A 16,074-nucleotide genomic window follows, 5' to 3' on the forward strand; every position below is an offset into this window, starting at 1 on the left:
CGCGCCTTCTTCTTGGCACAGATGTGGATCGGAGTCTTCTAACATCTTCAGACATCTTCTAGCCTAAAAAACATATATATCTTTATTTTTTTTAAGTTTTTTTAATTTATAATTTTTGTAACTTTATTAATGATAAACAATTTGAAAAAAAAAATTACAAAACTTAAAAAAACGTTCGATGATACAAACATGATATTTTTGACAAATTTATAAATTAAGATTTATTACAATAATAGTCGTTGAAGTTGTTTATATAAATATGAAAAAAAATCATAATATATTCTTATATTTTTTTGCCAAATTTTAAAACATTATTTAATAAAACATTGTCAATTTCTCGAGAAAAATATTTATGGTATGTTTTTAATGGATTTAATTGAAAAAACCGAAGTTTATTTTCATCCATTTATGTATCAAATTCTTTGATCACTAATTATAATGTTTAGTTATAACTTTGCAACCAAAGTTGTTGGTTTTTATCAAATATATACGTTACTTTATACCATTTTTATTTTTATTTTTTATACAATAATATATAAAAGTTGATCTAGATTCGTTAATTATTTATAACAAAGTCATAAAAGATTAAAAAATCACTTTGAAGTTTTAAAAAATCAATTTATTTAGATTTCATTTTATTTTAGTAGCTCGCATATGCTAAAAAAACAATCAGTCTTCTTTTTTCAGACTGCAGACGTTTGGTCCACCTCTTCTACTGCAGAGGTCTACAGATGTGGTCTGCAGACTGCAGACATTTTGTCTCAGAAAAAACAAACAGCACCTAAGTCTACAACATCTTAGTTGCGCACAACTCTGATGTATATGGTGAGCCATAATAGCTTCTCTAAAGGATCTTTTAGTTCTCTTGAATATTACGACCTATTTCAACATGTGAGTTGTTATAGTTACTTTTAAGTGTCATCCACAAATTTTAATCTTATATGAATATAAATAAATTTTTAAAAGTAATTACTATTTTGAAAACGTACCACTACTCGTCGACGACTCTGGGGTAGATTCTCCTGCGGTGATCATCAAAATACGTCCATCTGCGCCTGAGTTCCTGATTATCGGGCAGTTCCTCTGATTGTGTCCAGTCTCACCACAGCCATAGCAGACTTGGTTTTCTTCAGCTCCGGGGACTTGGGAGATCGGTTGAGCCAGTGCCCTGCAGTAACAGACTGTGTGTCCCTTTCTGTGGCAGTTCAGACACTGCATTTCTTGGCATACTCCGGTGTGATGAAAGTTGCACTTTCCACACTTTGGAAGGTTTCCATCATATCGACTGGTAGGTGCTGAAGCAGTAGGCGTCGTTGAGGCGTACATAGTACTCGCTTGTTGCTCTTGCGGGGTGTCTTGTGTTGTTCGCTTCTTCTTTCTCTTGTTCTCCGACTTCTGATTATAGCCCTCTTCCATTGATGGCTCGGGAATAGGGACTTTTACACCATGGCGGACTCTATGGTCGATGAGTCGCTGAGCCAGGCGTTTAGCACTATCGAACGTGGCTGGGTTAGAAGACAACACATTTCCTTGGGTCGGAGCAGTCACACCCCAAATATATATTTCTATCTTCTTGCTCTTCGAGGTAACCATCTCGGGGCATAGAGCTGCTAGTTTGATGAACCGATCAGTGTAGGTCACTATGTCTGAGCCGACCATAGTGAGATCCCACAACTCTTGTTCCAGTTTTTGAATCTCGCCTAACGGGCAGTATTCCTCCCGCATTAACTCTTTTAGTTTTTCCCAACCCATTGAGTTTGCCACTAATAGAGTCAGTGAATTAGCATGGCTGTTCCACCATGTTAGGGCCTTGCCAGAGAAGGTGCAGGCAGAAAACTTCACTTTGCTTCCTTCTGGGCATAAACAGATTTCGAAAACCGACTCGGTTTTCTCGAACCATTGCATAAGGGAAATGACTCCTTCAGTCCCTTTAAAGGACAATGGTTGGCATCTGGTGAAGTCCTTGTAGGAGAACTCTCCCTGGCACACAGGGACTTCACCTTGAGTAGAATCAGTAGGCGTTTCACCTCCACTTGTACTGATGGGGTGATGTTGAGCCATGGCTGTTGCTACAGCTGCGGCCACTGCAGCGTTCAGAGTTGCTGCATCGATTTGTGGAGAAAGTATTGGAGTTATCGGAGTAGTGTGTCTGGGTGATCTGCGAGGAGGCATCTTTGCTAAAAGAAAACAAAGATGAGATGGAATAAGTCTATAGCAACGGACACAAGCCGAAAGCTGAAAAGACAAGGTTATTGTAGTTCTGGATGTATCGGGTCCTGACTTCCACAGGGTTCTAGAAACAATTCATAAATGAGTCTATACCTAACAAAACTCTATGAATTTTAAATAACTATCCTCGAATGAATATCTGTTTCCTGAATAACTGTTACCAGCTGCATGCAAGAAAATAATCCTAACACATGTAATGTGAGCAGTGTTTCCACTCGCTCGACCAATTAACAAGATTAATATTTATTAGTGTGACGTGTAAGACGTTTTGATTACCCCGATTGATCCTTCCTTGAAAACTTCTCATGAACTTGTCCTTGTTCCTCCTGGACTCTTCTGTTGTATACTATGAGGAAGTGGTTACATATATCTGGGCTTGTTGCGCGAGAATGAAAGTGACTAAAGAATCTATGAGCTTTAAGGTAACTTTATGGGGTGATCCTTACGGAATCCTCCTATAGTTCTACAAGGTACACAAGTTTGTATATAATTGAAGATCAAATAGACCTTCGAATAAATGATCCCACCTCAACACTACTTCCTTAAGAGGAATGGATAGCGAAGCGTAGGTCACAGATTCTATGTCTATAAGATCTTGATTATATATAAAACCTTAGGAATATACCCTGTAAGATTATAGACCTATCCGCAAGGGTCTTTTAAGTTATCACATAAGTTATTTATACGGACTAAAATACTCCTATAGTATTCTAACGTAATGTACTTGGTATGTTCTATACTTGTTATCGCGCTATCGTATCATAGAATACTCCCATAGTACTCTAACTCTAACTGTACTTGTTCTGGCGTTCTCTTGACTGGCGTTCCGGTAAGTTTTAACCCTGTTGCAACACCACATCATTCCCAAACACATGTTGGTCACATCTCGAATGAATATAGTTGATCAGGCTATATTGATCCTAGCTATGATTACATAACTGTTCAGGTTGACGACAGTGCCCAACCTTTAAATACTTTTAGTTCTGTTCTCCTCGTGACCCTAGTTCTGTTATATACATGTATGAGCAAGTAGGTATATTTTTATAACTTGTAGTTATACTCTAAAATATATCATTATCCAGAGCACTTAAGCCCCATTGTATTTATAGACATATATCTTTTATCGGTTGATATACTTAGTTCACTATAAACAATGCTCTGATATCAATCTGTCACACCCCAAAACCGGAACGGCGGAAACGTTCAGGGGTGGAGGACGTCATGTTTAGTATCACGAGTTATGTATATGATAAGCAAGTAATGAACAACCATTTCATTTAGAAAGAAAGTGTTTACAATGTGTATGTTCACAAAACATAGAAGTCATAAACAAATAACAAAACAAGACTTGAAGCTATAATGCTCCATCTTCTGAAGTCCCAGCACGAGCACCTGTCTAATAGTCTCCTGAGAATACAAGTTATTTGAAAGAGTTGATCAGCAATTAAGCTGGTGAGTTCATAAGATTTTAGTGATGTGAGTAAGCGGTAAAATGTGGTTGAAAATGTATATGCACAAGTGATGTACGCTGTAAGTTCTGTTTTAAAAAGTTCGCCTGTTCCTCTAGAAAATCCTATATTTCCTACTTGGATGAAAGTTAAGTAAAATGACACTAAGCCTTTCTATGCGTACTAAGTGGATACAAGTTATATATACTCAGAGTAAACAAACAATCGATTGTGCGCATCTGCCCTAAGCTCACAACCCAACGGGGAACAGAAAGTAAGGCGGATAGCACACATTCCATTGGTTATTAGATCGTTGTCATATATAACCCTGGTGTAATCACTTGTTACTCATGGAATTATTTGTAATGGTTCCTTTATATCTAACGAAAATTTCTTTTAAGAAAACCTATATTTCTTATGGTAAAATATTGACTACAGTGACTACTTTTATAATAGCTTTGTTTATACTGCTATATATAATCTGATATCGGGTAGAAAGTTAATTGGGTGAATCTGCCCTAAGTCCACAACCCAACGAGGACAGGAAGTAAGTCGGAAAACACACATTTAACTATCTATTGGGTATTAGTTTTATATATAAACATGGTGTATAAACTAAGGTGTTATAGAGTTATTCACCTAAAGTCTTTAAGTGTATACTGGCTTAATAAAATGGATTAAGCCCTTATCTGGGAAATTTCTAGTTTTGTATACCAAAAGTACTGACTTTGAAAAGTATGCTTTGTACTAGAAAAGCTGTGTGTTGACTCTATGTCCTATAACCTGATCCATACCTGGTACCCTTATGACGACTTAATGTATACTAAGCATAAATATATATAGATTCGGGTAGATAATAGATTGGGTGAACTCGTTCCAAGCCCACAATCCAAAGAGAACAGGAAATGAAGCGAAGAGCACACATCCTATTAGCTATTGGAATCTATTAGTATATATGTATCCTGTGATGTATACATTAAGGAATCATAAGACTAACATTATGGTCCTATCCATTACTCGTAGCCTTCTACCAAGGCATCTTCTGTTCTGTGCTAAACCCGACTGTTCCTTTGTCAAATGTAAAAGTATATTCTCCCTAGTTTATAACTATCTTGACTAGAAAATAGCTCAACTTTCAAGTGGTACTGACACTTTATGAAAGTAATGGGAAAAGTAAGTACACAAATGTCGTTTATAATGACATGCGGATGTACTAATAACCTAAAAACATATTTGTTTTATTACGGTCATAATGTGAAGGCTAGAACCCCTACTAAACGCTCTCCCTGTCAAGAGATTAAGGGAACCAAACGCGACCACAACAAATTCTTGCAAGCCGTATAATTCACATTAAAGTTATATGATCATGTATACCCAATATAACTATCACCTTTTGTTTAAAACAATGAGTTAGTGATTCATTGGTATAATTAGATCCTGTTTGTGTGTTCTCATGCTATAGCAACTTAACTTGTTTGTTATGTTATGTTCTGGTATTGTTTGATTCTCTTCACTGTTTGTTCTGTTATGGTATTGATTCTTTGTGTGCTTCATTGTACTAGAAGTAATGAATAGCATTCTCCTAAACTATACCTATAGTAGTTTACTAATGTTCTACCTGGAATGTTACTGAAAAGACTCATTTATCTACTAAGTTATGCTTGTACTTTAAAAACAGAGTTTTGTATAACTATAAAGTAACATAACTTTAAAAGAGTTTTGAAATGTTTTGACAACTTATAAATAACATAGGTAACATTTTGAAAGATGTTTAACTACAAACATTTACACAATTATCATTGTGTTCAACCTGTATTCCCCCCTTAAAACAGTTAAAATAGTTAAAAGATTCATTACGGGGTATGAACTCACCTGATGTGGGTGATTCAAACAGGTATGCACGTACGGATGAGAAGTTCCACGAATGAAGTCCCGAGACACAATAAGTCCTAAATGATATATAATGACACATTTTGGCATGAATATAGTGTTTATAACAACTATATGAAAGGAAACACCTTCCGGGACTAGGAAAGACCTTGACCAAGTGTTGGAATCACATGTGATTCAACAAAGGAAGGTAGAATGACACTCACATGAGTTTACTACCATGGGTTTACGGCCCAAGGGAGTTTACGGCCGTAAACTCATGTTTATTCATGTATAAGTGCAAGTTTGAAGGCTATAGATGTTTTAAGGACCTTAGCTCTACTCTAGGATGAGGAAGACCACTTTCTTTGAAGCTTTTGGGGTGTTCACGGCCCTAATGAGTTTACAACCGTAAAATCATGACCATTTATGTTTATGAGAGTTGTTTAGGGTCCTAAAAGTCATAGTGAAGCATCCTAACTTCAAGTCTAAGCCTTAGGAAGTGTTTGTGGCACCAATACACCCTTAAATTGAGCTTTCGGCCCCTGGACCACTTTGGCATGTGTTTGCGGCCGTAATAACCTATGGGTGATGGTATTTTGATTGTTTTGAGTACTAAACACATCAAGGTAAAGTGGTAGGCTAGTCTCTAGGCTTAAGGAAGGAATTTGGGGCATCTTTGCACCATAAAAGGGAGTTTACGGCCCAAGAACACCCTTGGCCATAAACTCTCTTCTAACCTTTGTTTCTTGATGTTTCTAAGGTCTAGACATGTTTAATCTAGTGTACAAAAAGTTAGAAGAAGAGTGCTTACGATATAGGAGCTTGAACTAGTCGATTTGGCCAAGAACACTAGTGTGTGTTCTTGGTGTTTCTTGAGTATCTAGTCAAACATGATTTTCATGGATGAAATCAATGTAAGAAGCTAGTTAATAAGATGTATTAACTAATCAAGGGATAGAATACTCACTCTTTTGAAGATCTAAGGAAGAAGGTTGGATGATAGTTGAGAGGATTTGGGAGAAAATCCGGCCAAGAAAGGAAGAAATGACCTTATGCCCTATAGATACTCTTGAGTTTACGACCACGTGAGTTTACGGCCGTAAACTCATGGTCTAGTGGCCGTGAACTCATTTAGATGGGGTTATGATTCGATTTGCTACACTGTAGTTCTAGCGGGTACTTTCTAACACTTATTCCTTAAGTGTATTAGGCTCAAAACTCCTTAGAATGACCTGTAACCAGGCTAGAACTTTGTACTAATGATTTTGACACTCAGTTGAGTTGACTGACTGAGCTTATAAAATAAAAATTTTCGGGTTGTCACATCATCCCCATGTTAGAGGGAATTTCGTCCCGAAATTAGCTCTCTTATCATTACTACTGGGGTTGCTCTCTTCTGATTGGCAGAATACCCACTCGTAGACTTGGCAACTTTGCCCTTCCGTTCATGATAGGATTCATACTTGGTCTATCTATCATTACCTCGTGTATACAAGTCGTATATAATTAGGGTTAGTTAGACAGTCGGATGTGTGACTCTGCCCCAGGTCTACAACCCAACGAGGACAGGAGATAGGGCGGAAACACACATACTAGATCTACGTAATCATAATCATATACCACCCTCGCGTATACACTAAATAATCATAGGTGGGTTGTATTCATCCATAGCCTCTGTGCTCGAACTTGGTCTGCTGGACGAGTGGTATTTTGTGACGGTCTGTGGACGTCTTATGATAAGGCTTCAGAGGACAAAGTACTCTTCGCACGAGTACTTCGGGGGTTTAAAATGCGAAAGATAAATTTTTTGATTCAGGTCGGACTTTCGATACTAAAGATGAAAGTTTCGAGAACTTGTCGATCGAGGCGATAGAAACATATGAACTCAGTATGGTGAGGACCACGCCAACTCATGACGAAAGAAAACAACAGACTCTATACTGAACAAAGTTTTGGTCAAATGAAAGAAACGTCTGATAAACGACGATGTATCCCTGGCATGCTCGATACTATAATCCTAGTATGTTCAACAATGTACTCTTTGTAACTGATCTCGTGTTTTCTGTTTTCTATTTGAAGTTAACACTCCTATGTATCGTATCGCTATGTGCGCATACATACAAAAAAAAGTGCTTTATCAACTGAAGGGATACTTTTATACCATAATCCTTCCTGGTACCACTACCATCGCCCGTCATATACATGTTAGGAATAATTAAGATTAGCCAGGCCGTCGGCTGAGTATCTCTGCCTCAAATCCTCAACCAATTAAGGAAATCGGACCTAAGCAGAGTCACTCACTCTAAGTCTACAACATCTTAGTTGCGCACAACTCTGATGTATATGGTGAGCCATAATAGCTTCTCTAAAGGATCTTTTAGTTCTCTTGAATATTACGACCTATTTCAACATGTGAGTTGTTATAGTTACTTTTAAGTGTCATCCGCAAATTTTAATCTTATATGAATATAAATAAATTTTTAAAAGTAATTACTATTTTGAAAACGTACCACTACTCGTCGACGACTCTGGGGTAGATTCTCCTGCGGTGATCATCATAATACGTCCATCCGTGCCTGAGTTCCTGATTATCGGGCAGTTCCTCTGATTGTGTCCAGTCTCACCACAGCCATAGCAGACTTGGTTTTCTTCAGCTCCGGGGACTTGGGAGATCGGTTGAGCTGGTGCCCTGCAGTAACAGACTGTGTGTCCCTTTCTGTGGCAGTTCAGACACTGCATTTCTTGGCATACTCCGGTGTGGTGAAAGTTGCACTTTCCACACTTTGGAAGGTTTCCATCATATCGACTGGCAGGTGCTGAAGCAGTAGGCGTCGTTGCGGCATACATAGTACTCGCTTGTTGCTCTTGCGGGGTGTCTTGTGTTGTTCGCTTCTTCTTTCTCTTGTTTTCCGACTTCTGATTATAGCCCTCTTCCATTGATGGCTCGGGAATAGGGACTTTTACACCATGGCGGACTCTATGGTCGATGAGTCGCTGAGCCAGGCGTTTAGCACTATCGAACGTGGCTGGGTTAGAAGACAACACATTTCCTTGGGTCGGAGCAGTCACACCCCAAATATATCTTTCTATCTTCTTGCTCTTCGAGGTAACCATCTCGGGGCATAGAGCTGCTAGTTTGATGAACCGATCAGTGTAGGTCACTATGTCTGAGCCGACCATAGTGAGATCCCACAGCTCTTGTTCCAGTTTTTGAATCTCGCCTAACGGGCAATATTCCTCCCGCATTAACTCTTTTAGGTTTTCCCAACCCATTGAGTTTGCCACTGATAGAGTTAGTGAATTAACATGGCTGTTCCACCATGTTAGGGCCTTGCCAGAGAAGGTGTAGGCAGCAAACTTCACTTTGCTTCCTTCTGGGCATAAACAGATTTCGAAAACCGACTCGGTTTTCTCGAACCATTGCATAAGGGCAATGACTCCTTTAGTCCCTTTAAAGGACAATGGTTGGCATCTGGTGAAGTCCTTATAGGAGAACTCTCCCTGGCGCACAGGGACTTCACCTTGAGTAGAATCAGTAGGCGTTTCACGTCCACTTGTACTGATGGGGTGATATTGAGCCATGGCTGTTGCCACAGCCGTGGCCACTGTAGCGTTCAGAGTTGCTGCATCGATTTGTGGAGAAAGTATTGGAGTTATCGGAGTAGTGTGTCTGGGTGATCTGCGAGGAGGCATCTTTGCTAAAAGAAATCAAAGATGAGACGGAATAAGTCTATAGCAACGGACACAAGCCGAAATCTGAAAAGACAAGGTTATCCTAGTTCTGGATATATCGGGTCCTGACTTCCACAGGGTTCTAGAAACAATTCATAAATGAGTATATACCTAATAAACTCTATGAATTTGAAATAATTATCCTCGAATGAATATCTGTTTCCTAAATAACTGTTACCAGCTGCATGCAAGAAAATAATCCTAACACATGTAATGTGAGTAGTGTTTCCGCTCCTACGCACTGCGTTCGAAGGGAATGCCCCGCGTTCGGGGAACGCCCTGCGTTCGCGGCAGACTTCAGCACTATAAATAGATCACAAGTGCAGCCGAGTTTGGTTGCCAAAATTCTTCTCTCTCACCCGTTTTACCTCGTTTTACGTGCAAGCTATACCCCCGAAGCCCTGATATGATCCCGAAACCCAAAGCGAGTCCCGAAGATCCCGAGAAAAAGAGTTTTCGAGCCGAAACTCTGTCCACGAGAAGCCCGATTTTGGAGAAAACATCTCAGTTTCATTGGAAACGATTGTTTTAAGAGACAGGGTGCTGCTCGATAATCGTCTTATCAGGTGAGTGCATAGTCCCTTCATGAACATGATTTTAATACAAGTATTGTTTGAATGTATTAGGTATATGTTTTGTGTGAGTTATTTGGTGATGTCGGAATTATGTGTTAAAGAACATACCTGATTTTTTTATGATAACTTAGGTTAAAGAGTAAACCTAAGGTTTGTTATAATAGTTATGAGGTATTATCTCTTTATGAGTACGAGCGAGATATATACAGAGAATAGAACTTTAAAATATGTCATTGATCTGGAAGCATGGATTAGACATAGTTATTCGTCCCTAGTCCGAGATTATGGATTGGACTTAGTTAATTGTCATTAGTCCGAGAGTATGGATTAAGACTTAGTCAGTTGTCATTAATCCGGGAGTATGGAATAAGACATACTCAGTTGTCCTTAGTCCGAGAGTATGGACAGGACATAGAATCTATCATTAGTCCGGGAGTATGGATTTACACATGGACCAATTGTCCCTTATCCGGGAGTATGGAATTGGCACAATTATGGACTGGAGAATATGGATTAGATCCGAGAGTAAGAGTTAGAATTTGAGGTCCAAGGGTATGGATAGTCTCGTTGAGAGGATTGATGGGGTGGGGTAAGAGTTGGTTATATGTGTATACAGAGAAAATTTTATATTGTGCAAATTCTAGATTATATATATATATATATATATATATATATATATATATATATATATGTTATAACATTGTGGGATTGAAATCCCTATGTACTCACCAGGTTTTCCAAACCTGCCCCACTCAGTTTTCTTTGTATCACGGGTTGTAGCACAAGAGCATAAGTTGGTTGACATGGCGAGAGATTTTGGATTATAGATCAGTAGTTATAAATAACTGTTGTAAGGTCTATTTTATACTGTTTATGCTTTTGGTCTGTATCGAAACATGACATCTCGAGGTTTTGTTATTTAATGAAAATACATTTCTTTAAAGAAATGTTTTGATAAATTCTTATCACGTTTTGTTTTGGGAACAAATTCCGCAACGGTTTTCTTTAAACGACTACTCTGATTTTAAAACAAAGCATAAACAAATCGGTCTTTTCTGGCCGTGAAATTTGGGGATGTTACAGTTGGTATCAGAGCATTAGTTTAAGCGAACTAGGAATTTGTAGGATTCCTAGACTTAAACTTAGAATGCTAAGTGATGATTGTGAGATGAGTGTCTACCATATTTTAGACACGAGCACTAGTATATTTTAGGAAAGATGCCTAAAATGCTTTTATGTGCTAAATGTTATATGTTTGCCGTATATGAAATTGTTTGTTCGGATCTATGGTTTGTTGCCGACCGGATCTGGAAACCTTATGTGTTTAGGATTCTAAGTGTACGACTACGATTAAGGATGAGCATAGGCGGGTACCCGCCTCATTTGGCGAGAACCAGAACCGACGGTTCCTAGAAAGTTAGAACCGGAACCGGAACCGCTCTAGGCGGTTCTTAAAATTTTGGAACCAGTCTCGGAACCGGCGGTTTCGGTTCCGGGAGTGGGTAACCCGGTTACATTAACTTTGTTAACTTTTGTCAATAAAACCTCAACTTAGTTCGATCCAAATCGAATCAATTCAGACCAAATAGGGACAAAATCAGACTAATATATTATAAATCGGTCTAAGTAATACACATTTATTTATATGAAATACTAATATATATATGTATATATATATATATATATATATATATATATATATATATATATATCGGTTTCGGCTGGTACCCAGCGGGTAGCGGTTCCGAAAAAATGAGAATTGGAATCGGTACCGCTTAAGATGGTTCCATAACTTTAGGAACCAGAACCAGAACCGCTTAAGGCAGTTCCAGTTCCCGAACCGGTAGTTCCGAGTTGGTTCCGGTTCCAAAAGCGGGTACCCGGTTCCAATGCTCATCCCTAACTACGATATTAGAACTAGCATGTAAACGTTTCGGAGTGATAAGGATGATTTGAATATCTATCGTGAATGAGGATCTAAATTCACCTTATTTGGTGTATAGATCAGAAATGGCAAGAACCAGAAGTGGAGCTGGAAACGCAAATGAAAACAGGAATCAACCACCTGTGATTGAGCAAGTAGCTGTTGTAGCCGCATCACCTGAACCAATCACAATGGATGGAGTGCGAGCTATGATTCAAGCCATGATGGCTGAACAAAGGGAGGAAATGAGACAATTGTTGCTAAACAATAGGGGTGAACTTTCAATACCTGTTGAACAACCGAATTTAAATAATGGTCAGTCAGAGGAGGGAAATTACAGTAGATTTGTTGGTCAGACTGAACCGCTGGTAGATAGGAGGAATAATCAAGAGGAAGGAGTTGAGAGAAATGGATGCAAGTACAAAGATTTTATGACTTGCAAGCCATCAACTTTCACTAGAAAAGAAGATCCCATCGGAGTAATGGATTGGATCTCGGAAATGGAATTAGCCTTTATGACATGTGGTTGCAAAGGCAAGTTACAAACCATATTTGCAGTGCTTCAGTTCAGAGGTGGCGCTGTTCACTGGTGGAACACTCTGGGGAAGACCCTAAGCCCTAACGAACCACTGTAACTGACTTGGGCAGAGTTCTTGGTGCAATTCAAGCACAAGTTCTGCTCGGCCCAAAATCTGCTAGAGTTGGAGAACAAATTTCTGATGTTGAAGAAAGACAACATGTCAGTTGATGAATACACTAATGCCTTCATAGACAAGATGGAGTTTGCTTTGTGCATCGTCCCAGATGAGCTGACAAAAGTTGACCGATACGCAAAGGGACTCCCATGGGAGTATGCGGTGCCAGTGCGTCATGCACTTACTCTGGAGGCAGCTATCTGGGTTGCCAAGTCTGTTGAAGATATGATTAAGGGAAGAACCGCCAGCAAGGTTGGAGTTGGCGAGAAAAGAAAGTTTCAAGGATCCTTAAGGTCCGATGAGAAGAGAAAAATTGCGAAGTCTGGTTCGAAGAAGTTCGAAGAAGAAGCACAATGGTGTGAGAAGTGCAAGAGGAAGCACATTGGGAGATGCTCTAAAGAAATGACTTGCTTCAAATGCGGGAAGACTGGTCATTATGCCGGCGAATGCACAAACAAAAGAGAAGCCTACTTTAAGTGTGGTGAAGAAGGACACTTCAAGCAAAACTACCCAAGAATGGAAGAGGCTACAAAGCCGAATGTGCTGCCACAGCCAAAGGCACAAGCATTTCAAATGATCCTTGACGAAGCAGATGACAATGCGAGGAATCAAGGATGAAGACTTCATATCATGATATAGCTAGTATCAGGAAGTGTAGCCTATTAAAGGCATAGTATAGGGTGAACTTGAACTTTTGTGTAATAGTTTCAAGAAAATAATATAAACCCTAGTTTTGTTATCTGGTGTGTTAGATAATTGTGTGATTTTCTTGTGAGGTGACTTGGGTTAACTGCGGGACAATACTTGGGACGAGTATGAGTAGGTGTGAATGGTAGTATAGGCCTATACTACCGGAAGCAAAGGACTCACACTTGGATCAGGGAAGTCACAAGGTTAACAAGAAGCTAGTAATTGAATATGTTTTATTCAAGTATGTCATTACCATTGTTTCAGTAATGATTAGTAATATGGTTGTTATTCCAACCCTAGTGGTCATATCAAATTGAGTCCGACTACGATGAGTTTGTTACGTGGTTCGGAGAACCAAGTTCGATGTAGCATCTGATTGAGGTCAGAGATTGAAATCAATGCGATCATTGGTATCGTGCTTGTTATTAATGAAGTTTGTAGCTGGAAATGCTACATGTTAAAATGTGGTTATATTGTATTAGAACATGAAGGGAGGTATATTCCATTTTGGGCTTTAACTCTAAAAGACTTGAGTCTAAGCATTGCATCATACGATGAGAGGTCATTAAAGCACGACCCATCGGTCTGTTACAATAGATAAAGGAAAGTATTTATCCTAAGAAGAAGAAGGAGTCCACAATAAGGACTTATTTTTTAACTTGAAGGTTTTGATTGAAAGTCCAACATAGTACGAAAACAGATGCAAGATTGAGCATCGTCTGCAGTCAAGAAGCCCTAGAGTTAGATACTCTTTCGAGGAAACACAAAAGTTACGGTTATTACCTAGGATGAAGAGAAAACGTATGGAATCATTATTCAAGCCCTATTTCGTTGATGATTCCGGGACGTAATCATCCTAAGGGGGAGATAATTGTAACGCCCGTAGATCTAGGCTAGTCAATTTAGAGACGATAAGCATCAAAAGTGACTTTTTGATAGAAGATTATTTATAATGAATAATCTTAACTAAGTTCTAGTGGTCGTGACAAGGATTCCGGATATATAAAGAATGCCGGAATCCGAGTTATAATGAAGAAGTTATGACTTGTCGAAGTTTCACGACAGAACCGACACGACACAACGCGACGTAAATAGTGAATTTACGATAGAGTGATAATTAACCTTAGTAATCTAAACGAAAGTCATAGAATACATTAAACCGAGAGCGTGCACAAAAAGAACGTCCAAATCTGACTTCGTATGAGAAAGTTATGATTTTTCTAAGTTTCAGCTTAGCGGTATGTAGCCCAAAGTTCGAATATGAGATCAAGTGGTTTCTAGCCGAAACAATCTAAAATAGAATCGAAGATCTCGTCGATAGTAGTGCAACGGAAGAAAGACAGAAGAAAACGGACATCAGATGAAGAAGTTATGAATTTCTAACGGAGTTTTCCTGTCCCGGCCTACTAAAAATAATATAATAAAAATAAAGTCAAAATTAGCCAACGGAGTCTAAATGAGAGTTGTAGAGCATAGTCTCACCTACGCGTGGATATAAAGAACGTTGAAAACGGAGATCGTATGCGAAAGTTATGAATTTCTGAAGTTCAAGGCACGCATCCAAAAGACGGAACGCACCGCGTTCAATTAAGGAACACCCTGTGTTCAATACTTGACTCCGGAGTGGCCACATCGATGTTGACTCAACGGATAAGGGATAGGATTGGAACCCCACTCCTATGCACCGCGTTCGAAAGGGAACACCCTGCGTTCGCAGCAGACTTCAACACGATAAATAGATCACAAGTGTAGTCGAGTTTGGTTGCCAAATTTCTTCTCTCTCACCCGTTTTACCTCGTTTTACGTGCAAGCTATACCCCCGAAGCCCTGGTATCATCCCGACACCCAAAGCGAGTCCCGAAGCTCCGAAGATCCCGAGAAAAAGAGTTTTCGAGAAGCCCGATTTTGGAGAAAACATCCCGGTTTCATCAGAAACAATTGTTTTAAGAGACGAGGTGTTGTCCAATAATCGTCTTATCAGGTAAGTTCATAGTCCCTTTCATGAACATGATTTTAATACAAGTATTGTTTGAATGTATTAAGTATATGTTTTGTGTGAGTTATTTGGTGATGTCGGAATTATGTGTTAAAGAACATACCTGATTTTTTTATGATAACTTAGGTTAAAGAGTAAACCTAAGGTTTGTTATAATGGTTATGGGGTATTATCTCTTTATGAGTACGAGCGAGATATATACGGAGAATAGAACTTTAAAATATGTCATTGATCCGGAAGCATGGATTAGACATAGTTATTCGTCCCTAGTCCGAGATTATGGATTGGACTTAGTTAATTGTCATTAGTTCGAGAGTATGAATTAAGACTTAGTCAGTTGTCATTAACCCGGGAGTATGGAATAATACATAGTCAGTTGTCCTTAGTCCGGGAGTATGAACAGGACATATAATCTGTCATTAGTCCGGGAGTATGGATTTAGACATGGACCAATTGTCCCTTATTTGGGAGTATGAAATGGGCACAATTATGGACTCGAGAATATGGATTAGATCTGGGGAGTAAAAGTTAGAATTTGAGGTCCAAGGGTATGGATAGTCTCGTTGAGAGGATTGACGGGGTGGGGTAAGAGTTGGTTATATGTGTGTGTGTGTGTATATATATATATATATATATATATATATATATTATAACATTGTGGGATTGAAATCCCTATGTACTCACCAGGTTTTCCAAACCTGACCTACTCAGTTTTCTTTGTATAACAGGTAGTAGCACAAGAGCATAAGTTGGTTGACATGACGAGAGATTTTGGATTATAGATCAGTAATTATAAATAATTGTTGTAAGGTCTATTTTATACTGTTTATGCTTTTGGTCTGTATCGGAACATGACATCCCAAGATTTTGTTATTTAATGAAAATACATTTATATAAAGAAATGTTTTGATAA

The sequence above is a fragment of the Lactuca sativa genome, chromosome 2 (assembly GCF_002870075.4).
Source record: "Lactuca sativa cultivar Salinas chromosome 2, Lsat_Salinas_v11, whole genome shotgun sequence".
In the NCBI taxonomy this organism is placed as follows: domain Eukaryota; kingdom Viridiplantae; phylum Streptophyta; class Magnoliopsida; order Asterales; family Asteraceae; genus Lactuca; species Lactuca sativa.